The sequence below is a fragment of the Sciurus vulgaris genome (genome assembly GCF_902686455.1).
Source record: "Sciurus vulgaris genome assembly, chromosome: 1".
In the NCBI taxonomy this organism is placed as follows: domain Eukaryota; kingdom Metazoa; phylum Chordata; class Mammalia; order Rodentia; family Sciuridae; genus Sciurus; species Sciurus vulgaris.
Genome location: NC_136461.1, coordinates 163518022 through 163541386, shown reverse-complemented (window position 1 = coordinate 163541386; position 23365 = coordinate 163518022). Strand labels below are relative to the sequence as shown.

At 36.2% G+C, this 23365-nt stretch overlaps 1 protein-coding gene and 1 pseudogene across 2 annotated transcripts in view; one reads left to right on the top strand and one right to left on the bottom strand.

Annotated features, from left to right (window-relative positions):
- MMP16 (matrix metallopeptidase 16) overlaps nt 1-23365 on the top strand; it is a 258787-nt gene that overhangs the window by 65659 nt on the left and 169763 nt on the right. The gene's annotated exons all lie outside the window — the stretch shown is intronic.
- Nucleotides 8807-14112, bottom strand: LOC306655377 (large ribosomal subunit protein uL30-like; annotated as a pseudogene). Its single transcript has one exon. The product of its transcript is annotated as a large ribosomal subunit protein uL30-like (transcript).

The window sequence follows — 23365 nt, the reverse complement described above, 5'->3', positions numbered from 1 at the left end:
TAGACATTTGCATTGCTTCTAGGGAAGTTACAAACCAGTTATCCTCTGCGTTATAAGTAGGAATAGCAACATATCTGATTGTGTGTGTGTGTGTGTGTGTGTGTGTGTGTGTATGAGAAAGTGGGGAGGGAGAGAGGAGGTGGGGGAGATGTCAATTACAGAAGAATGGAGTAGGAAAGGGAGAAGGGAAGAAAGCCAGATGATAGCAAATACATCGGTCTGTATATGTGTGTATGTGTGTGTGTGCAGACTTCAGTAGTATCTTTCTTCTCAGCAAAAGCTATAAGAATTGACAAGAGAAACAAAACAACAACAACAACAACAACAAAAAAAAAAACTACTGTTTTTTCCCCCTCTGAGTGAAACTTGGTGCCTAGTCCCAGAGAGGAAACTCAAATATATATATAGGGCTGAGAAGAAAGGAATGGAGGTGAATAGCATGCCCTGGCCTTCTGCAGGTAGAACTCCTGGCCTTGGTTTCAGAAGGTATGATTTTTCTTGATGGTGTGAAAGAAGCCAGGAAAGAATTCTAGACCCTAAAGACAACCAGAACAGAAGAGAAACCTGAAGCTCACATCAGCTTTTGATTGTACTGGATGTTCAAACTCTTCCGTTTATCTGATTCTTACCTCACTTAAGTTAAAAAGTAATAGCAAATTTCCTTTAATTGACAATATGTGGTTGTTTTCATACATGTGCTAGAAAATGCACTTTCAAAATGTAGTTGCTTCCAAAGTCTATCACTTTTATCATCTAGGACATTTTCCTACTAATAGAAGCCATTCACAATTGGTCGATTAAACGTGTTTCCATAAAAAGCAATTCATATGCTGGGAGAAAAATTTTCCACGGATCAATCACTGTTGAATTCAGGAAAGACATGCCAAATTCTTTGAATGTGTTTAAAAGTCAGATTGAGCCTCATTAATCTCAAATACATGAAGACATCTTTATTTAGAGAGGAAAAAAAATTCTATTCAAGGTTTTACCTTCATTTTAATAATTCTTTTTAAAAATTATTCTACACAGAAATGTTTATTAGGACACAAAGAACATAGTAAAAATTGCATCTGTTTTATAACCAAGAGGCCTGAGTTCCTACCTTTGTTTCTTTAGCTGTATGACATTGAGCAAGTTGTCTAATTTCTGTACAAACCAGTTTTATCAGACATGAAATTAAATCTTTTGAATTAGAATAGTTGACATCTAGGTCCTTTCAGCTTTAAAATGCTAGTTCTGTTATGCTAACCTTAGTACTGAGAATGTTGAGTAAATATTTAGTATAATTGGCAGGAATTTTTGCAAGGAATTTTCTGAAAATAATACAGGGTAGTGACCAAATGGTAGAAACTGATATAATTTTTGTCACTTAAAACTCCTAAATTAGTTCAATGAATTGACGTTTCTAGGGACTTTTTACCATTTCAAAATGACTCTGAATCACTGATAGATTTGACTCCAGAGTTCTTGGCAAGCCTTTAAGGACACAGTGTGAGCCTCCACTGCCACTCACCAACACTAGACCTTTGTGTTTCATTGTTAGTATAGGAACCTCTGGGAAAGAACAGTGTAGGAACAGAATAAAGCCTGAATTGAGCCACAAAAATAAGAAGATGATGTTTCATTGGACATGTTATTCCCTTCCCACTTCTTGCTTTCATTCATGAAAACAGTACCATTTGAAGGAAACCATGTACTGGCTTCTCTTTTACTTTTATACAGCCTTGACGTCAGAAAGGATGTGGGTCTGAGATTTGTTAAACAGCTTGAAAAGGCTGTTTATGTATCTGATTTTAAACAAGACTCTAACACTGGAGCTAAAATAATAATAGTTTAATATAGCTGTCGCCAAGCATTATCAGCTCTATTTCAGAGACCATTTTTATCATTGAATTTTTGATATTGGATTTTTCTCCATGTAGATTTTTAATGATTTCAGTTTTCTACAATCTCTAAACAGTTAACAAAAAAAAAAAAAAGGAAAGAAAAGAAAAGCATCTTTAGGAATCTGCCAGTTTTATATAGCTGTCTCCTTTAAGTTTTACTCTGGTCTTAAATCTCACAGGTCATTTGCATATTCTTAACAGCAATAAAGCAAATTTTGACTACCCAAAATGTAATTCTTTGATATGCTTAATTTCTGAGATAGTCTTCACATTTTGGTTTCTATCCTGATAGAATTCCACAATTCAACAAACACTTAGGAAAATTCTATCACTTGTTGACACTCAGTTATGCCTTAGAGATTAAAAGATGCTTAAACCTTGTTCCCACCCAGCGTCTGAATACATGAAAAACTCTTCAAAAAGAGAGACCCTTAACAAGCTAGAGAACAACTGGGAAAACCAAGAAGCACATAGTTCCTGGTTGCTGCCTGGCTTCACTTATCTGGAAGTGTTCCCCTGCTTCCTGCCCACGAAGGCATCATCCCAGAAGAGGTTATCCATTCAAACCTTTGTGCACCGCCTCCAGGGCTGTCCTCCCATATCTTCATTGTAGGATTCCTGCAACTGCTTCTCCAGATGTTGATTGCTTGTCCACAGAGCAGTAGTGTCACTGGTTATGTAGGTCCCTGAACTGTCAGAGAAGACTTGGTAGGGCACAGCCCCACTGCTGCTGGGCACTGAAGATTTTCAGCAGGAACAACAATGTCTGGGCTGCTCCCATTGCTGGGCAGCAGGGCTGCCTTAGTGGCCAACACTTTTATGTGGGACATTAAAGTTGGGCAGCATAAGAAACAATTGAATTCTAAATGTCTTAGGTCTTTCTAGGGTGTGTGTGTATGTGAGAGGCATCAGAATGTTACATGAGACTAAACTTTATCTTAAAAAGAAAAAAACATTAGGTCACATAACTATACATATAGATCCTTCAGTGTTGGAGGGTATTGGGTAAAATCCGTTTGACTCTTCAGTTTGGCTTTTGGAAAGAAAAAATAGTAACTCATTTATCTCTTTCACTGAAAAGATAGATTTTTATTAACGTAGGCTAATTGTAAATTAATAAAATCATTTTTACAAATGTGTAAGAATAGTCTATTAGTCCTGATGTTGATGGATGAAGAAAACAATGGAAGCATTTTGTTTCTTATTTTTTAAGTATCTGATACATTACTGGTTATAAACTTGGCTTAGAAAATATTCTACTACACAAGATAGAATTGGTGAAGGAAGAATAAATGGGTTAAAAATGCTGCCTAGAAAAAAATCACAAGCTGAAAACAGGCGATGAGCTGTTTTAATAAGATCAGGGACAGCAGGTGCAGAGACATTACAAAGATAAGCTGGGACAACCTTGAGGTTCAACCAAGAAGAAAGATAAGAATGACCTCTGGATAAATGAAAAGATAGGGTAGGAGAAAATGAAACCAGCATCTTCAGAAAAGTTCCCTAAAGCCATGACTGCAGAAATTGAGATCTAAATGATTGGAGTCTACCACTTTCAAAAAAGGACTCCCCAAGCCATATGCTTTACTAGTGGAAAAATTAGGCTCTTGCTAAGTGTCTGTCAGTTTGCATGAGTAAGTCTAATGTGTTTAGTGCATATAGATATATAAAAAAAAATCCTAACAATTAACCCTTCTCTATCTGCTAATCCTTGGGCAAATAAGTATATGTTATTTTTAACTCAAATGGACGTCTTGAGTCTTTATTTACAATTAATGCACAAAACAGAGGCAAGTCTAATATTGAAGGAAAACTTTACTTTTAGATTTAGAAATTATTTTATTGTTCAAATTCAACCTCTACTGGTGATCTAGACAAATAACTGGAAGTACAAGGAGTTCTTTTTTTCAACTGTATGTCAGGATCATACCTACCTATGTGTGTGTAAAGGTATATGCAAATTTGTTCCTGCATTTTTAAAACAATGTAAATTAGCATAAATTTAGGCTAGCAGAAGAGTTCTGATGATAATACAGATAGTTCTCATATTCTTCAAAATGTTTTACCTTTTATTAACATCTTACAGTGGTACAGTACATTTGTCACAATTAATGGCCCAAGATGGCTGCCTTAATGCTCAGTCTACAGTTCGTTTATTTGTTTTTTACATTTCCTTAGTTTTTATCTTATGTTCTTTTTCTGTTCCAAGATTCTATCCAGGGTAAATATTATATTTAGTTGTCATATCTCCTTAGGTTCCTTTTTGCTGTGATGACAGTTTCTCAAGTTTTCCTTGTTCTTGAACATGTTGCTAGTTATGAAGAGCAGCCGTCAGGTATTTTTGTAGCATGTCCCTTAGTAGGGATTTGTCTGATGTTTTTCTTACAATTAGGTTGGGATTATGGGTTGGGGGAGGAGGAGCACAGAGGAGTGATACCATTTCAATCACCTCATATCAAGGTTCATAGAATCTTCATGACATGTCACTGGTGTTGTTTATCTTGATTCCTGGCTGAGGTGATGTTTCTCTCCATTGTAAGATACTCTTTTTCTTATCTTCCCATGCTATACTCTTTGGGATAAAGTCACTTTGGGCAGCCTGTACTTAAGGAGTGGGGAGTTATGTTCTATCCCCAGGAGAAAACCTATTTTATGAGGGCTACTTTATGGACTTGCTAGGATAAAGTATGTAAAAAGTTAAAAAAATATATGGTATTGTGTAAATGAATATTGTTAATGATAAACATTATAATAAGAGTGTCTAATGCATTCTTGGTGTGCTATTTAACCATCACCTCTGCAAATAACCAACAGCTGTTTCATAAAGTTGAGGGGGTAGATGAGAAAACAGAAAATAGACTTTTAATTAAGAGGATAGCAGCCTTCCTAAAGAATTGTGCATCTGAGTTTTCATTCCTACTGTTTATCATGTCTGAATTGGTTCAGAGACTTGCTCATTTATTTTTCAAATCTAGTATGCATTTAGCACTTTTTCAAATATATGTCACTTGAGTCAGATAAATCAAGCTATTTCATTTGCATTATTTTTTACATTCTGAATTTTTCTACAATAGTGCTTTGATATTGCTTAAGTATTAAGGCTAGATATTCTCAGGCGAATATTAAGTTGGTGTTTTTAAATTTTTTTATTATGTACATAAAAATGTTTGGGGAGCATAATTTAAAATTCTGGAAAACTGTGTTAGTGCAATTTAATTTCCTGAAATTCTGTTCCATTTTGTTAAAATGCTTCTTTTTTGCTGTTAAGAAACAGAAATGTGCATTTTTTACTGAAATTTTCGTATAAATGTTATTCAACTTCACTTTTATTTGAATTTTAGTTTTTAAATTTGTGCCTTCTATATCCCTTCTTTATGTTTAACAATGAGTATTGGTGTGTTTATAATGAAGCTGGGAAAATAGTTAAGATGAGAAATAAATGAAATGCATTTGCTATTCAGAAGCTGGAGTGTAGGCAATAATAAAAATCTTTCTATTAACTTCGGTGATTGAGAAATCAGTTGGAGAACTATAATTGTCCATTAAGATAATGAGCATCATAAACTAGAAACAGCATGCAGGAAAGAAGGACTAGTATGTTGCACTATAGGAAAAATTGCACCTACTAGAACCTCGCAGGAACTTAAGGAATATAAAAACTGCACCAAGGAATTAGAGATATCAAGAGCTGTCTTGGTAAATTCCAGGTGCCATTAATGGCCCTCTTATACATGTTTAATGCAGATTTTAATAGATGAAGTATTTTTGTCTTTATCTGTTAGTCTTTTGCATATTTCCTGTAGGATCTTATTGATGATTTTACTTAACAATATGATTTAATAGTTGAGATTCCTTTATCCTTTCCAAGGAGGGGAAATTGCTAGTATTTAAGTGATGCCAAAATTAAATTAATAGTAGTCTCGCATTTAAAGCTTTATGGCTTTTATTTAATGAACTGAAAATTTTGAAACCTTTTATTTTTTATTATTAGTACTTTAGTAGAAGAGATATTTATAGTATCAAATGCTAGGATTTGAAAACTGGATAAGACATGATATATATGCCCAATGAAATTTTACCTATGATTATATTGAGATTTGTTCTGTAGAAGAGTTTTCTTCATACAGAGTTTTCTGGTTTTCTCTTTGGGGAGCTACTCCAAGTCTTAATGATTTCTGGGATTTGAATCATGGAAATGGAATAAAAATCTGTGAGACAGAGTGTGTTCTACGCACTTAGAACATATGTTTAGGGAAGTTGCTCAAACACGGTACAATGTAGACATAGAGTAGGACTTACCTACAACCAGAATGTGTTTTGAGTAGCAGGGAAAGAGAAGAATCTGATAGGAAAGAAGAGAAAATGGCTCTGGTGATGAATTTCTGCTTTTACAGTTCAACTATTAATGTTTACAAATAGTGTTAAAGTAAAAGAAGTAAAAAATAGTCTAAGAAAATTACATAAAATGCCTGTTGAAAAGACACAAAAAGTTTAACAAAATCAAAGTTGGTTTCTTTGATGGATCCCCCTGCTTTAGGTTATTAGAAATATCCCCAGGTGGATATAGATACACCTTTGGTCAACTCTTGTCCTGCTTTCTCATAGAATTTTTCTGTCCTTACAACCCTAATTTTGTAGTATAAGGTTCCACAACCACTGTGGTTCTTGCTTAGTGTCTCCCTAGTGCCACTGCTGAGGTGGCGTTGGCAGGGGATGAAAGAATGAGACTTTGAGATCTATCTACTTGTCTACCCAGGGGGAAATGCTACCTTAATTTTTAATCAAATTAATGTGGTCTTTGCAAACAGAAGGACCATCCCAATATTAGGATGCTAAAGTGGGTTGTCATTCCATGAAAACTGAAAGGTAGGCATCCTTCTGAGAAATTATGGGATGCATCTCTTCCTTAACTGGAAAGGACATGAGCATGATGCAATACCAGAACCATCTTAACTGCTCCTTTCCTTGCAGCAAGTCACCCTGTCATGTGGTCCTCTGCTGGACCTAAAATCCAGTTAGTCACTTAGAACACTTCATGTCCCACCTGGTTATTTAGCTCCCCACTGAAATGCATTTTTACTGATAAGAACTTTTATGCTCATTCTTGCTTGACTTCCAAATTTTGGGTTTTTCCTTTAAACCTCCCTCTGCCCCCATCATATAGATTCTTTGCTTCCTCTTCCTCTTCTTTTCTCCCCCCAGGTAAGACATATTGAATGACACTTTGAACCTTGATCCTCTTACACATCTGGTGGTTTTACCTATTTCACCCTGGTTTCTTGCTCAGCGTTCCTATTAGCCCCTGAGGTACAGGTTGCTAGCCTCCTGCATCCCTGTTCATACATGGAATCTTGATCCATCCCCAGGTGACTAGTTTTAGAGAGTTGGTTTGGTATAAGACTTTTTTTTTTCCCTCTAGTGATTAATTTTACAGGAGACTGAGTAAGGAATTTTTCCCAAAAATTGAAACAAATCGAATTGCAGATTAAGTTGGCTGAAAACATTCCTTTAAATTTTGGATATTGGCCATAGTAATATAAACTGTGTTGTGACTGGGAAACACAGGGAAGTATGTTTCCAACTATATCTAGTATGGCCCTAGCAACTGGATCCTCTCACCAGCTTCTCCCTGGAGGGTATCTCCTCTTTCCAGGACCCAGATTTCACAAGTCCTTCCGCAAGTATTGTGATGATGGATATGTGAGACATGACTGAACACAGAGAATGCCAGTACCAGAAGCACTGGAAACCACGGGAACTTCATCCAGAAGGTTCTGGAAATTGAGGTTCTCTGGTAAAGAGGAAGAAGGCAGTACCTATAGAAACCTTTGCCATTTATGGGGACCTTCATTTATGAATTTTCTTCCTCAATCTTCTGCATCTCCAAAACTTTCCTATACATTTCCCACCTGTAATTCTTTCCTGATAGTCCTGTGGACACTCTTTGATGGACATTGTTTGCTCACTGACTCATTCCTTGTCCCAAGTTATCTGTTCTTCAATCTAAGTCAGTTATTTTCACTGTTGTATTTTGCACACCCAGTATCCCCAGTTACTTGTTTGTTATGTATGTCTTCTTGTGCTTGCCCAGATTCCCAGAATTCTCTTTTATCTCAGATGATATTTAATACACTTATTTTAAACACTTCTTGTTCCTGGGTTCATTAATTTTGTATCATATAGTATAGATATCTGGTCGATTACCTTGATCCTTTTTATTTAGAGGCTATGCTATGGGTGGGGGGAATTGTCATGGATTATCAGCTAATGGAGCCCCAATCTCTGCTCGTCTCCCAGTCTTTGGGAGGTGTATGCAGGGATGGGAGGGTATGCCACAGCATGGAGACTGTTACAATTTGACACGCCTTCATATTTCTCCCCAGCACCCCACCCTTTTACCCCAAAATTCTAACTCAGCTGGTCTGGAGTGAGGCCCACACTGTACTATTTTGCAGATTACTTTGGTGATATCAATGTGCACTTGTGTGAACCTCAGAAGCCTAACAAATTATGATCGGGAGAGGGTAGAAAGAGGAAATGCTGAGGGACAGCCCAGCACCCATACACCATTGTGTGTTCCCATGACTTTATTATTGCAGTTGGGAACAGAGATGGAGTAATTAGACATTCACACAGAGCAATGCGGAGAGAAGGGACAGCTTCTCTCTTATGTCCGTGACTCACCTCTCTGTTCATGATTGCTTCTTCTCTAGACTGCGCCACCAAGAATTCTGCTAGGGATTTCCCACCTTTTATTGGCAGTCACTCTATTGTGTACCCTTTCCTGGATTGGCAGGAAAATGGTCCTGTTAAAAACATCAGGTGTTCATCTTCTGGCCCATCAGCCTGTTTTTCCATGAGTTCCCTCATTGGTTAGCCGTTCTATAGGAATATGGTGGAGAAGCACAGAAGTGTGTGCGCTTTGCTTCTCCGTGCCTGTCACTACTGTATACTGCTGTGTTTTTGAAACTCATACAATGATAACAATTTACGTTACTTCAAGAAGACAAAATTCTCCAAGTGACAGCATTGAAAATGCTTGGCAATAGAAAACATTCCTGTGGAATACTGTTATTTGAATTACTTCAATATAATTCTCTTAAAAATCTTATTTTAAAAGTTTTGAAAATTATCCCTACTGAATTAAATATTGTCTTCTTCATATATTTTAAACATTTCGTGAAGATGTAAAATAATCAGAGTGAATATTACTGATGGTTCCCCTGCAGTGAATGACCCCCATTATGCCTTTGGAGCTGTTTAACATTTTTAAGATTTTTCATTAGTTATTATTATTTCCTGTGACCTTAGGAAGAATTGCTTCCTCTGATTCACTGTTTGATTCTGTAATAGTTTAAACAAAGTGATATTCATTCTATTTAGAGTCATATGATAACGAATAAGTGCACTCAATGAAATTTAATTTGATGAACAAAGTTCAATGCAAATGTTTTTTAGTGTATTTTTTGACTTCTGGGAAATGACATTTGGCCTATTCTTATTTTATAACTATATCCAACTAATTTAATTTGCTGGATTTTAGTGAACCCTGGAAAAGAGAGAAGTTATTCTAATTAAATAGTATCACGTCTCTTGATAGGATCTTTTTTTCAAACAACAATGAACTTATAGTCCTCCCCTCCTTCCATACCTTTACTAACTGTGTGACTTCAGGCAAGGTACCTAACTTCTCTGTGTCTTGGCTTTCTCTATTTTAATGTATCCTATAGGACTCTGGTTAAAATCAACAGTTAATGAATGTGAACTACTTATAAGAGCGTTTGGTACATAAAAAATGGACAGTATGTGTTAGCTAAAATAAGTCATTATTAGGGAAAATGTGATATGCATTGTGAAAGAAAACAGTGATGTGCCATAGCAGAAATTGGATTTGTTTTTTCCATTTGACCTGTAATTACTCATCCTCAAATAGTCATCAGAACTTCACCTGCAAAATTTTGCTTAACTTTTATATTTAGATCCATTGATGCTTTTCAGTCACATTTAAGACTCTGCAAGTAATTCAACATATTTCTGTAAATTCAGAAAATAATAGCAGTATCTTATATTTTTATATTTACCAATTATAAAAGTTCTCTGGTGTAGGTAGGCAGCTATATTGTACAGAGGAGAAAAGTGAGTCTGCTGAGGAGTGTGCCTTTATGCTTGTAATCTGACAAAATACAGTGCTGGCTTCCGGCCAGAGTCCTCTGTGGTTAGAATGGTAATCAGCTGTTGCCCTGAGTGCAGGAAGATCATCAGCTTTCTTCTAAAGTCTCTTTACTAGGATTTTTCAGTGAACAAATTAAAATCAATAACAACAACAAAAACAACCAACTTTTATTATATTTACCTTTAGTGAAAAATAATTCTGTTCACTGATTTACCTTTGTATGATACTAAATTGCAGCTGTCTTTTGCTTTCATGTTTCCCCTTTGGTTAATGCTTTGACTCATACGAATAACTATAAGAGTGGAATTCTAGCAACCTGAGCTTTACATTATCTTCAACAGGGAACCTGAGGACTATTACCTAGAAAGCAGTTCATTATTCATTTCTTTTGAGCAGTTGCCCAAATGAAACAATGGTGTCATACATTATATTAACATGCAGCACAAAAGATCCCTGCTTACTAAACAATTCTGAGCTCCACTGAAGGATTTGGGCTTTCTTCCAACTATTAACATTAAAAAAAAAAAAAAAAGAAAAAAAAGAAAGAAAGAAAAGAAAATTGCCTACATCAGCAGAAAGCCTGTATTTAATGCAACTGCATAATAAATTTGAGGTTTCTTGCCCTAAATACAGTTTTTTAAGCTTCTACTGTTTCATTCTTCTTTTCTTCCAATTTGCTACAGCATTTTCTGAGTGAAATCATGCTGACTAGAAACAAAATTAGAAGGATATTTGTGACAGGACTTAAATGTCTTTAGTTCCAAGAATGGACAGGGCCGCTGTGTCCCATGCTTGCAGATGGAGCCTTGGAGGCAGTGGAGAGAGGACCAGGTGTGCCCTCAACTTAGCACACCCACACTGTGAAGTCTCACCACCCAACTCTTCCAGGGCTCACATGGATGGAAGTACAAGCAAAACTGGCGCGTCATATGCCTTCCTGAACCATGCTAAACAAAGATTCCTAATGGTGTTTAATCTCAGTGCTAAGACTCAACAAACATATGTGACCTTGGAAATACTTTTATCTTTCTCTCCTGAGACTTACTGATCACATCATTTTCATTCTGGGGCTCTACCTTCAAGTCTGAAACTGACGGAGAGAGGAAGGTGAGAATTCGATGAAAGGACAAGTGCTCAAGGACACAGAATCCTGAAAAACGTGTGCAGGTCTACTCAGCCTTGCTGAGATCACAGGGCATTTGTTTTCAGACAGATTAAAGAACTATAGTTTTTGCCATCACAATGACTATCTAGTCAAGCTAAGGCTATTTTTTTAAAGGATACCTGAGTAATATATACTGACAATTAACACTCTTTATAGCTCCTTCTGCCCCCACACCCCACCCCACTGATGTAAGGATATGAGGATTTACTCCTGCCTACTAGCCACCCTCAAAATAACTAAGGGTCAAAATTTTCCAGGCACATACTTAAACCAAGACTACCATAGGCCTTTATTATTGTGATTCTCATCTTGCCAAAGATAGAGTTCTTCATTTAAAAATCTCAGGATACTGTTTTTTTTTTTTTTTTTACTTTAGAATGCACTGAAACCATCAGTTTGAACATGTACGTGGCATTCAGATGGGAAATTCACTGTGCCTGCGTGGAAGTTTCTGGGACCACTTGGTAACAGTGCATTTCTGTGGCTCCATCCCTCTGCAATTTATGAGCTTGGTTTCAAGTTCTCTGACCAGTCTGCTGGGCTGCAGTTCTTTGTCCTGCTATGTCCAAACAAGGATTATTACAGAGTATCATTTGGCTTTAAATATCTCCCCTCCACTATAATCTTTGGAATTGTCCAGAAAGGATATTGTTGATAAGGCCTAACATTTTGATAAACCATCTAGAAATTTTGTCAACAACTTTTACTACAAAATTAAATAGACACAAATGTTAGGAAACAAAAGTATGAGAAAAAAATAGTGATAAATCTGGATTACTCATGTCTAAATACTATTACTCATATACTCTTTTGCTTTCACAGTTAAGGGAGGAGAAAAAAGAAGGGGGAAGATATCTGTTGAAGGACCTCTTTCAAGATCTTTAGATGAGCTAGTTTTATATATTTCTTTTTTATTTTCTATCCAAACACAATATTATGTACATTGCTCCCTAATGTAAATAAGCATCATGTATTTCCTGATATATCATTTAAACTGAAAAGGTTATACTTCCTATCGTTCCTGGAAAAATTTAATCTAATTCTCCTATTCTTAAGATTAAACCCACTACAAAAACAGGAATCAAAAATACCACATTTGAGATTCCTATAATTATGTAAACTATATTGCCCTTCGTTTCTTTTCATATCCATCTCAGCTTTAAAAAGTACTTAGTAATAATTTTTCTGAACATTTAAAATCATCCTCCTGAGTTACAATATAATGTAAAATGCAGGATAATCATACCTGTTGTTAATTGTTGGCAAGTGTATTTTTTTTCTGAAAGGTAAGTTGAATAGTAACCTCCAGGGTAATATTATTAACTATGTTTTGCTTACAGTTTATAACTTTCTGTCATCATACATTTATGAAATACAAAGAATTATTTCAAGTTTTATTTTTTAATAGATGTTGATATATTAAAGGAGGCATGTGGTACTTTGTAAATCATTGATGAAAAGTATTTTGTGTATACCAAATAGAAACCTTAGCTTAGCCTCATGGTGTGCTCATTAGCCTGACAGAGATCCCAATTTAGTAACTCCTAGTGAATTAAATTTACATTTTTTATGGAACATGTAATCTTTGAAATGTTTCTTTAAAAGCTACTTTTTCAATGAAAAAATAGTGAAAAAATGTGAAGCAAACTTTGTTATCATAGGTTATTTCATAAGCATAAAAATGTAGTATGTAGCAATGGGTTTTGGGGGCATCTACTTGGTCAGTATCACTCCACAGGAATTATTTTTTCATATAGCAAAGTATATTTCTCTATCAATAAGATTATTCCCCTGGAATTCTGTATCTTGTCCCTAGTTAAGTATTGGTCAGGCACAGGAACATTTTCTATCCTGGGAAAATTCTTATGTTAATAGGTGATTATTTCAGTTTTATTAATATACTAGTAATTATATATAGTCTATATGGAAGCAGAAAGTTTTGTAGAATTTTTTTTTCTTTTTTTTTTACATTGAGAGCAGGTACTGTTTCATTAACTGACCAGATTACATAAATATGATGGTAGATACCTAGTTCATTATTCTAAGAAGTCTGTTGATCTGATCTTCCCTGCTGCCAGCATCTCCACCTTCTACAAAATGGGTGGTCTTTTTCTTCATTCCATCTCTTGGAGAAGATAATTTGAAGGGCCACAGGAAGTTATTTGCTTCTTTGAAGCGTTTTCCAATAGTGTAGATCTCATGAATCAGATCCTCCATGCAGATGATGCCATATTTACCAAGAGATTGTGCAATCAAAGCGTTATCCGTCAAGGCAATTCATTTCTGATTGATTTTGCCATCGCCACACTTGTAGAGGAGTTCATTCACTGACTTCAGGTTTCGGCACCTCCATGTAATGTATGGTTCCACGATCCTCAGCATGTTCACTGAAGCCTTGTTGAGCTTAACAAAGGTGCCACTGAAGCTCTGGCGAAGGTGAAGAAGTTGTAACACCTTAGGAACTGTTGGGCTCACACTATTGATACCCCTGATCCTGATAACAAATGCCAGTTTGGGTTCTGCAGGTACATAGTAGTTGCCAGCTTTCCCAGCCATCCTAGCCATTCGAATCTCCGTTCTGTACATCTGCCTATATTCCTTGTGGTAATGCTTGGCTTTTTCATAGATAAGCTTCATCCTTGCCTTTTGAAGCATTTCTGGGTACACTTCTTCCTCAGGTGCTTTATCTTCAGCTCTGCATAATTCCTTCACTTTTTCTTAAGGGTTTCTAACACAGCAGGAACCTTCTTTTTCTTCTCTTTGGCAACCTCCATGGTTCCAGCTGGAAAAAGAGGAAGTTAGTGCATGCGCACTGTCCACTTAAAAACTGTCCTTTTGTAGAATTTTTATGTGTGTATTTGTGGGTGTGTGTGACTCAGAATAGTGACTGGTACATGGTAGATACTGAGTATATATATATGAATGAATGACTGAATGAATAAACAAACCACTATAATTGAAACAAGCTAAATATTGGCACTCCACCATAGAGTTATAGAATTGTGTTTTCTGTGTTAAAAGCAGTCATGTCTTCTTTATTCCAAGTTAAGGAAGTACCTTACTATCCTATCTATAGTTGATAACATAGGAAATTTATTAAATACTTCTTCATTTTAGAAACAAACTTTCTTTTTGGTGACACATTTGTTTAATAGTATAAAATGTGTTTGATAGAGTCACTATTGAACATTTTTGCACATGTGTTATGGTTTAGTGTCCCCCAAGAGCTCACATGTAAAAAAATACAAGAAAGTTCAGAGGTGAAATGATTGGGTTATGAGAGCATTTTTTTAAACTATTTAAATTTTTTTTTTTTTATCTTTTACAGACTGCATTTTGATTCATTGTATACAAATGGGGTATATCATTTCGTTTCTATGGTTATACATGATGTAGATTCATACCATTCGTGTAATCATACATGTACATAGGGTAATGATGTCTTGTCTCATTGCACCATTTTTCATACCCCCTCCCTTTCATTTCCTTCTACATAATCTAATGTTCCACCATTCTTCTCTTATTCCTCAACCCCCCACCCCCATTATATATCATCATCCACTTATCAGGGAAAACATTCAGCCTTTGGCTTTTTGGGATTGACTTATTTCACTTAGCATGATATTCTCTAATTCCATCCATTTATTTGCAAATGCCATATTATTATTATTATTATTTAAGACGGAATAATATTCCATTGTGTATATATACCACAGTTTCTTAATCCTTTCATCTGTTGAAGGCCATCTAGGTTGGTTCCACAATCTAGCTATTGTGAACTGAGCTGCTATAAACATTGAAGTGACTTTGTTACTGTATTATGCTAATTTTAAGTCCTTTGGGTATAAACCTAGGAGTGGGATAACTGGGTCAAAAGGTGGGTCCATTCCAAGTTTTCTGAGGATTTTCCACACTGCTTTCCAGAGTGGCTGCACCAATTTGCAACTCCACCAGCAATGTAAAAGTGTGCCTGTTCCCCAACATCCACGCCAACATTTATTATTGTTTGCATTCTTGATAATAGCCATTCTAAGCCACTTCTTATTAGATAAAGGAGCCAAAAACATACAATGGAGAAAAGATAGCCTGTTCAACAAATGGTGCTAAGAAAACTGGAAATCCATATGTAGTAAAATGAAATTAAACCTCTATCTCTCACCCTGCACAAAACTGTACTCAAAATGGATCAAGGACTTAGAAATTAGACCAGTGACCCTGCAACAAGTAGAAGAAAATATGCCTGAATCTCCATCATGATAACTTAGGATCAGACTTCCTTAACAAGACTCCTAAAGCACAAGAAATCAAAGCAAGAATCAATAAGTGGGATGGACTCAAACTAAAAAGCTTTTTCTCAGCAAAGGATACAATCAATAATATGAAGAGAGAGACTACAGAGTGGGAAAAAATCTTTTCCACATGCACTTCAGATAGAGCACTTATCTCCAAAATTTATAAAGGACTTAGAAAACTTTATGCCCAAAATACAAAGAACCCGATCAATAAATGGGCCAAGGAACTGGACAGACACTTTACAGAAGAAGACACACAGGTGATTAGTTAATATATGAAAAAGTGTTCAACATCTCTAGTAATTAGAGAAATGCAAATTAAAACAACTCTTTAAGATTTCATCTTACTCCAGTTATGAGACCATTGACTTAATCAGTATATTAATTCACTGATGGGGATTAACCAGGTGGTAACTATAGGCAGGTATGGTGTGGCTAGAGGAAGTCGGACTTTGGAGGCATGCCTTTGGGGTATATATTTCGTTCATGGCCAGAGGAGTCTCTTTCTCTTGCTTCCTGGTGCCATGTTCCTAGCTGCTTTCCTCCTCCACAGTCTTTGACCATGATGTTCTGCCATATCTCAGACCCTGAAAAGTGGAGTCTGCTGTCTATGGACTGAAACCTCTGAAACTTTGAGCCCTAAAATAAACTTTTCCTTCTTAAAATTGTTTTCTGTCACGTCTTTTGGTCATAGCAATGAAGAAGATAACTATAACAACATAGGATTTTCTGTTTTAGAAAAATTGTGAATGTTATAGTCAACTGGATAATATAAAATTTTTCTTATTAAGAAATTTATTTTAAGTGATACTATCATGTTTCTCATAACTCATGATATCAGCTATGGAATACATGAGTTTTCCTTTAATATGTTTTATTTGGAACTTAAATAAAACTCATTAGTTTTCTTATTATGCATGAATTAACACATGTATTGAGCACTCAAATAATTTGAGTCATTTTTCTAAGGCCAAGAGAGGCAAATTTGTGGATGCTCCTGAAAATCTTCAAGGTCAAATAGAGGAATTGCTAATTATAAGTAGTGAGTTAAGTGCTCTAGCTGGGAGCAGGTAGAAGAATCATACCCCAAACCAGGGAAATCATAGAGCTTTCCTACAGGAGTTGATACTTAGTTGATTTTTTTCAGAAACAACTTCACATTAGGTCAGTGAAAATATGTGTTGTGGAACAAAGATGACAGGAACAAGGATGGCAAAGGAAAGAGACTCTATGAATATATGGAAAAGTAAAAATGAAATACTAAGTAATCTAATATGACTGATCGCAGTACATGAATGTCAGAAGCACCCTGGTAACATACAGCAAATATTTGTTTTGTAGAGAGGGAGAATGGAAAGCCCAGAAATAAATATACACATTTACAGTCAATTCATTTTCAGTGAAGACACCAGAGACACACTGGGGAAAGGACATCCTCTTCAGTAGATGTTTAGGAAAAGTGGATAGCCACATGCAGACCCTCCCTCACCCGACACCATGAAAGGAATCAATTCAAAATGGATTAAAGCCTTAAATATCTTACCCCAAACTGTAAAGATACTAGAAGAAAACATAAGGGAAAGCTCCATGACATTGATCTGGGTAATGAATTTTTTTGGCTGTGACCCCCAAAACACAGGCAAACAAAGCAAAAGTAGACATGAGAAATTATATCAAAATAAAATGCTGCACAGCAAAGGAAATAATCATCAGAATGAAGAGACAGCCAACTAAATAGGTAAAACATATCTGCAAAGTATGCATTTGAGAATTGTTAATATTTAAAATATTTGAGGAACTCAGCCAACTCAATAGCAAGAAAACAAATAACCCAATTTTAAAATTGGCAAAGGATCCATGAAGACATTTGTAAAAAAGATGACATACAAATGAGCAAAAGGTAGATGAAAAAATGTTCAACATCATCAGTCATTAGGAAACAAAATTAAAATCACAATGAGATATCACTTAGTATGTCTTAGAATGGTGCTTAAGAATCAGGAGAGTTAAAAAGTGGGGGTGAGGATGTGGAAAAAGTGACACTTATACACTGTTGGTGGGAGTGTAAATTAGTCCAATGATTATGGAAATAGTCCAACAGTGTGGAGTTCCTAAAAACCTGAAACTAAAACTGCCATGTAATTCAGCTGTCTGACTTCCGAATATATACTCAAATGAAATGAGTTTGTTGAAGATACCTATACTCTAGAGTTAACTGCAGCATTATTCACAATAGCCAATATATAGAATCAAAGCATCTATCAACAGACAAATGGATAAGGAAATGGTGGCATATATGTATAACTGAATAGTATTGAGATATTAAAGAAGGAAATCTTATAATTTGTGACAACATAGGTGAACCTGGAGAACCTTATGTTAAGCAGGATACACTTGGCACAGAAGGACAAATACATGTGATCTTACACAAAATGTGGAGGGTAATAAGTCAAACTCATAGAAACAGAATAAAATGGTGGGCATCAGAGGCAGAGGACTGGAAGGACTGCAGAGATGTTGGTCAAAGGACACATGATTTTGGTTTAGATGAGAGGAATATGTTAGTTCAAGAGATCTACTGTGCATTCTGGTGACTATAGGTAATAACACTATATTGTATATTTGAAAATTTTCAAGAGAATTGAATTTCAAGAGTCTTTGTCTCTCTCTTTCTCTCTCTCTCCTCCTTTCTCTCTCTCATGCACACACACACAAGTATGTGAGATAATACTTATGTTAAATAGCTTATTTTAGTCATTCCACAGTGCATACATCATGTTGTATACCATAAAGGTATTTTACTTGTTGATTAAATAATCATTTATGAAAAAAGGAAGAGAATAGCTTTTCATCCTATTTTTACTGTATTAAACTCTCTAACTAGGTCAACTCTTCCATGCCTGTGGGAAATGCACATAGCCATGAAGAATACTTGAGGCACTATTATTAATAAGTGTCTTTTGATGGACTATAAACTTCAACACATTAAAAATGTTTCATGCGGAACCCATTTTCTGACAATGCAATAAGGCAGAATTTTAAAACACTTACATGGTAGGAAAAACCATGTATTATAAAATTTAAAAGCCTACTTCTAAGCAACTCAGAGGAATCAAATTCACACTGAAAACTATGAAATATGTAAACCAAATCACTGCGTAAATAGCATCACTACACATCAGTGCCTGTTGGGGGCACCTGAAGTAGTACTTGTTTCTATTGTCTTATCAAAGTTGTGCTCTATTGGAAAAAAAAAAAAAAAAAAAAATTAAGCCCAAGCGCTGCTTTGGAGAGACTCAAAATTCAGAATTTGTTAGGTAAGCATCTAACTTAGAATTTAGAAAAGAATAGCTGAATTTATGTGAATAATATAGAAAGAAAAAATAATGAAGATAAGATCATAAATTATTGAAGGAGAAAAATCAATGTGCTACAACAACATGCAATAGAGTGGATTCACTGAAATACTTTGCTGCTCTAGAAGGCTAATAAAAACACAATTCTCTGGCAGGGCTACTGATTAGAAAAGAGAAGGCACAGATAAACTGGAAACTGAGAGGTAATTATAAATACCACAGAGATCGAACCAATAATAAGAGGATATTATGAACACCTCTATTATGTCAATAAGCCCAGGAAACAAATGAGCTGGAACAGTTCCTAGATGCTTTAGACTCCATCAACCCTCCATGCTTGGTTCTTACTTCTGTAGGTCCATTATCCACAAAGCAAAGTGACCCAGTTACAAAGTAAATCTAATCACACCATGCTTCTGCTTAAATATAAGCTTTACATGATGTCCCATTACTCTGCAGAGAAAATCAGTCCTCAAGGTTTCCTTGGAGTCCCAACACCCTGTCCCCACCGTGCTTTCTTTGTGTTCCCAACATGTGCTGAATCTCTCTCTGCCTAGACCATCACCCTGGCTATTCTCTCTACTGGTGCCTCTTTTCTCTACATTCCTTTGTACAATTCCTACTTCACTTTTCAAATCTCTACTATCTGGGTGCTATGGCCTGGCTATTTTGACACATAGAATTAACCATCACAGCTGATTAGTGACTGGTTTACCATTAGGTCACCAGGACAAAGTTCGGTTCACTCGTTATTTCCCCTGCTCCTGGTTCCACAATGCACAGCAGGCATTGCAGGTGTTCCTGGTGTTTAGCATCTCTTCCTAACACTCAACAGAAGAAGACCTATGCACAGGAGCAGGATGGGACTTTTACAGCCTGGCTTGCAGTATTGCACGTTGAAGGGTTTGTGTCTAAGTTCCCTAAGTCAACTTTCTGAAAGAAGGGATTTCTTAATAAGTCCTCAAATATTTTTAACACTTTTTAAGAAATGTATGTAAGCATGCATGTTAGTTTTTATTTATATTTTATGTTTAGCAAAGGAAATTATATCCACCAATGTTAATTTTTTACTTTATTTTCAATTAAAAAAAAGCAGGAAAGGACTGCAACAGTGGTGTAAGGAAATCCCACGAAACCACACCAGTCACGGGAAATCACATAAGGGAATTTATTAAGCAAACAGAGTGTCTCCCTGCAGGGTAAGAGAGAAAATGAGAGGAAAAGAAAGGGAAAGAGAAAGGTTGCATGCTAGAGGGAGTGTGAAAGCCAGGATCTTAGAGAAAGTGAGGAGGAGAGACAGAAGGATGGGAAAAGATGGCGGGGAAGCTACAGTAAACAGTTGAATTCCGCTGGGCTAACAGGGGACCAGTATTGGAGAAGGATACTTGCAAGCTGACTGATGAACCAATAGCTAGCTAGGATGTTCACAGACTGACAAGTGGTTGGGCGGTGGGGAAAATGACACCACTGGAAAGAGCAGCTTTGTATTACATTCCCCCGTTTCTGTTTTTATAAGAAAATCTTTTGTTCTCCAGTTCTTTCTGAAGACTTCTCTCCCCTTCCTGCCTAAGTGACTGGGGCTGGTTTTGCAGGTGAGATATAAAAAGTCCTCCTTCCAGACTTCCAGAGGCAGATGGTTTTCATGGGCTTCATTTCCTCGATTTTACTGACCCCTATTTTTACATTAACTGCCTGTCCCCAATTCTGGCTTCATTCACCTCTCTAATTTTAGGAACTCCTTTGCTGTAGCGAAAGGGGGTTGATGACGGCTCTGGCTTCTTTGAGCTGGAAAGGGGCAGCGTGGGGCAAGCAGTTTGGAGTTCCCTTTTTAGAAATTGGGTCAATTGAGGGGTCCAAGGTAGAAGTCCGGTTGGGGAAGAGCAGGTTGTGAAGGCATCTGGGGATGGGTGCTTCTATGAGAGAAGAACAAAAAGACATGAGTACTGAAATGAGATTGATACAATATAAATGTTGCAGGATCTGGAATATGCCAATGCATATCATAAAGATGACAGAAGTCAATAATTCCTCACCAGGGGGTGGAAGAACTGAGAAGTTGTTCCCATAACAAGTCCTAGCAAAGGCTGGAGAGGACAAGGCCTTTATTTGGGAACTTTAACATTGTCCCAGGTTATCAGGAATGTAAACACAACATTTAGTAGAGATCTCTATACTTCTGTTACTAGCAAACATAGATTAAGCCTACCTTTGTCTGTAGGCTTTAAACAGATTAAAACTTCTGACTCTGGCAGTTTCTCTTGATAGTTATCAGGCACATTTGCCTAAGAATCTCTTTTGTAGCTTTTAGTTTTTATTCTAGTGGCTAACACAAGTGTGCATCTTAAGTTACATTGAAGTATTATTTCTTTTAAATGCCCAAGAATGCCTATATTTTGGTCTTAACTGTTTTGTTAGGTGTTGAAGATCAAGTTGGTCAAAGTGACCTGTTCCTGTCTGTTACAGAGTCAGCTTAGTTTCCACAGGGGTCACTCATAGAGAACTTAAGAGCAGCTTCTTAACTCCATTAGTGCCATTGGTTAGGCAGGGTCTCCTCGATGAGGTGACTTCCCTTGAAAGCACCAGGGATGTCTCCCTTTTTCCTTGACCATCCTCTGCAGCAGGTGCACTGAGTGGCTTTTTCTCTAGTGGCCTCATCAATCTCCTTGATCAGGAGGTTGTGTGACCCAGAGTTGCAAACCTCCTTAGAGAAGTCCTCTTGTTCCTTGGGTTCAGGCTGACTTTGAGGGCAAGACCCAAATATGGACTTTTCTTGACCTCTGTATTTAATCTCAATCTCTAAGTTTGATCTTAACCATCAAGCAAGTCAGTCTCATCAGTCATAAAGTAAGAGTACTGGGCTTTAGCTTCAATGTCTGTAACTTTACAGTTATTTACCCCCTTTTATCTAATTGGGGTCTACATTATCTGTCCTATACGTGATGGCTTTTCAAGTTAATCTATGGTGCAATTCTACAAAATATTAATCAGGCAACAGTTAGAGTTTACAAGGAAAATACAAAATGGAATCACAAACAGTAAAACATTCAGTTTGTGCAATAGCTTTCTTGAATTTTGGCTGAGTTATATCCCGTTTGAGATCACAGTAATCTTTACAACAAACATCAAACTTTTGAACACAACTTTAAATGAGTTAAAGTCTGGCTTACTCTGGAGCCATTCTAATGTGTAGCAGGGTTGTGAGGCAGAGCTTTATCTCAGGTAACATAGGGCTTTTCAGTGAGGGGCAAAGGAGTATTAGAAAATAAAGGGTTATAAACACAGATTTTGAAGATTAAGCTGAGATCAGATGGAGCTCTGTTCTCTGATGGAAATGCAGATCTAAAGAGTTGTGTCAGCAATCTTTATATATGTGCAATGTTAGGTTCCAAAGTTACTGTAAGGTGGGCAGGAACCAGAAACACTGGTTATCTAGCAAAAGAATTCCTTCCTGCCCAAGAGCTGTGTGCTTGAGATCAATGTACTGCCACAGCAGTTAGGCATCTTGTGCCCCTGCACAGGAGCACTCCCAGGCACCAGGCATGCCACAGTCATGAGGTCAGGGACCCCAATCTCAGTCACTGTTGTCCAATGTTTGCTACTGTGCATTACACTCTTTCTTAAATGTCATTTTAAGAAGTTTACATATATTGACTCCTGAGTCTATATGAACATTAGTTAACACAATTTAACATTATATCTGAAACATGAATTAAAGAAAGGCTGAGAGAGCTTTAAGTTTCCTTTTGTGTGTCAAAGTGGTAAAATGCTTTCATGCTTAACCTTTAAACAAATCAGGCTCTCAATAACTTTTAGAAATACATTTAACAAATTTTGTACACCCTATTGATGACAGGTCCTATAATAGAACATTAAATGATAGGTTTACCATTACAGACGAGTTTAATTTGGAGAATAGCAGCTTGATAAATTTTCTGCTTTAAAGGCTTATATACCTGGAAAATATGAGCACATTTAATATACAAAGAATAATGTTTAAGTGTGTTACCCCATGAAATAACTTTGTAAATTAATCAGATGTCTCTAACAAACACGTTTGAGTAATCCCATACATGTCAACTCTAATTCACTCATTTTATTGTAAAAAAAAAACAAGATATCAGACAAGTGTAAAAAAACAAGATGTCAGACAAGTGTAAACACTATTTGCCGTCTCTTTCCTGTTGAAGAAAAGTCCTAGAAAAATTGATGTTAGACATTTTATAAACATCAACATTTTATTAGTTTGACCACCTAGAGACTTGTGAGTTAATTTTAAGGACATTTTACTTCTATTAGTTTACCCAATTTAAATTGAACCTTTTTAAATCACGTGAATTTACAGTATTTGGATCTATTTTTAAAAATTTTAATTTTATGCGCGCTTATATTTAACACAAAAGCAAAGGCCTTGTAATGTTTATCTCCATTGCAATGTAACAGATGTTCAACAATAACTCTAGAGTTGGATACAAAGAACTGATTAAAAATCATTA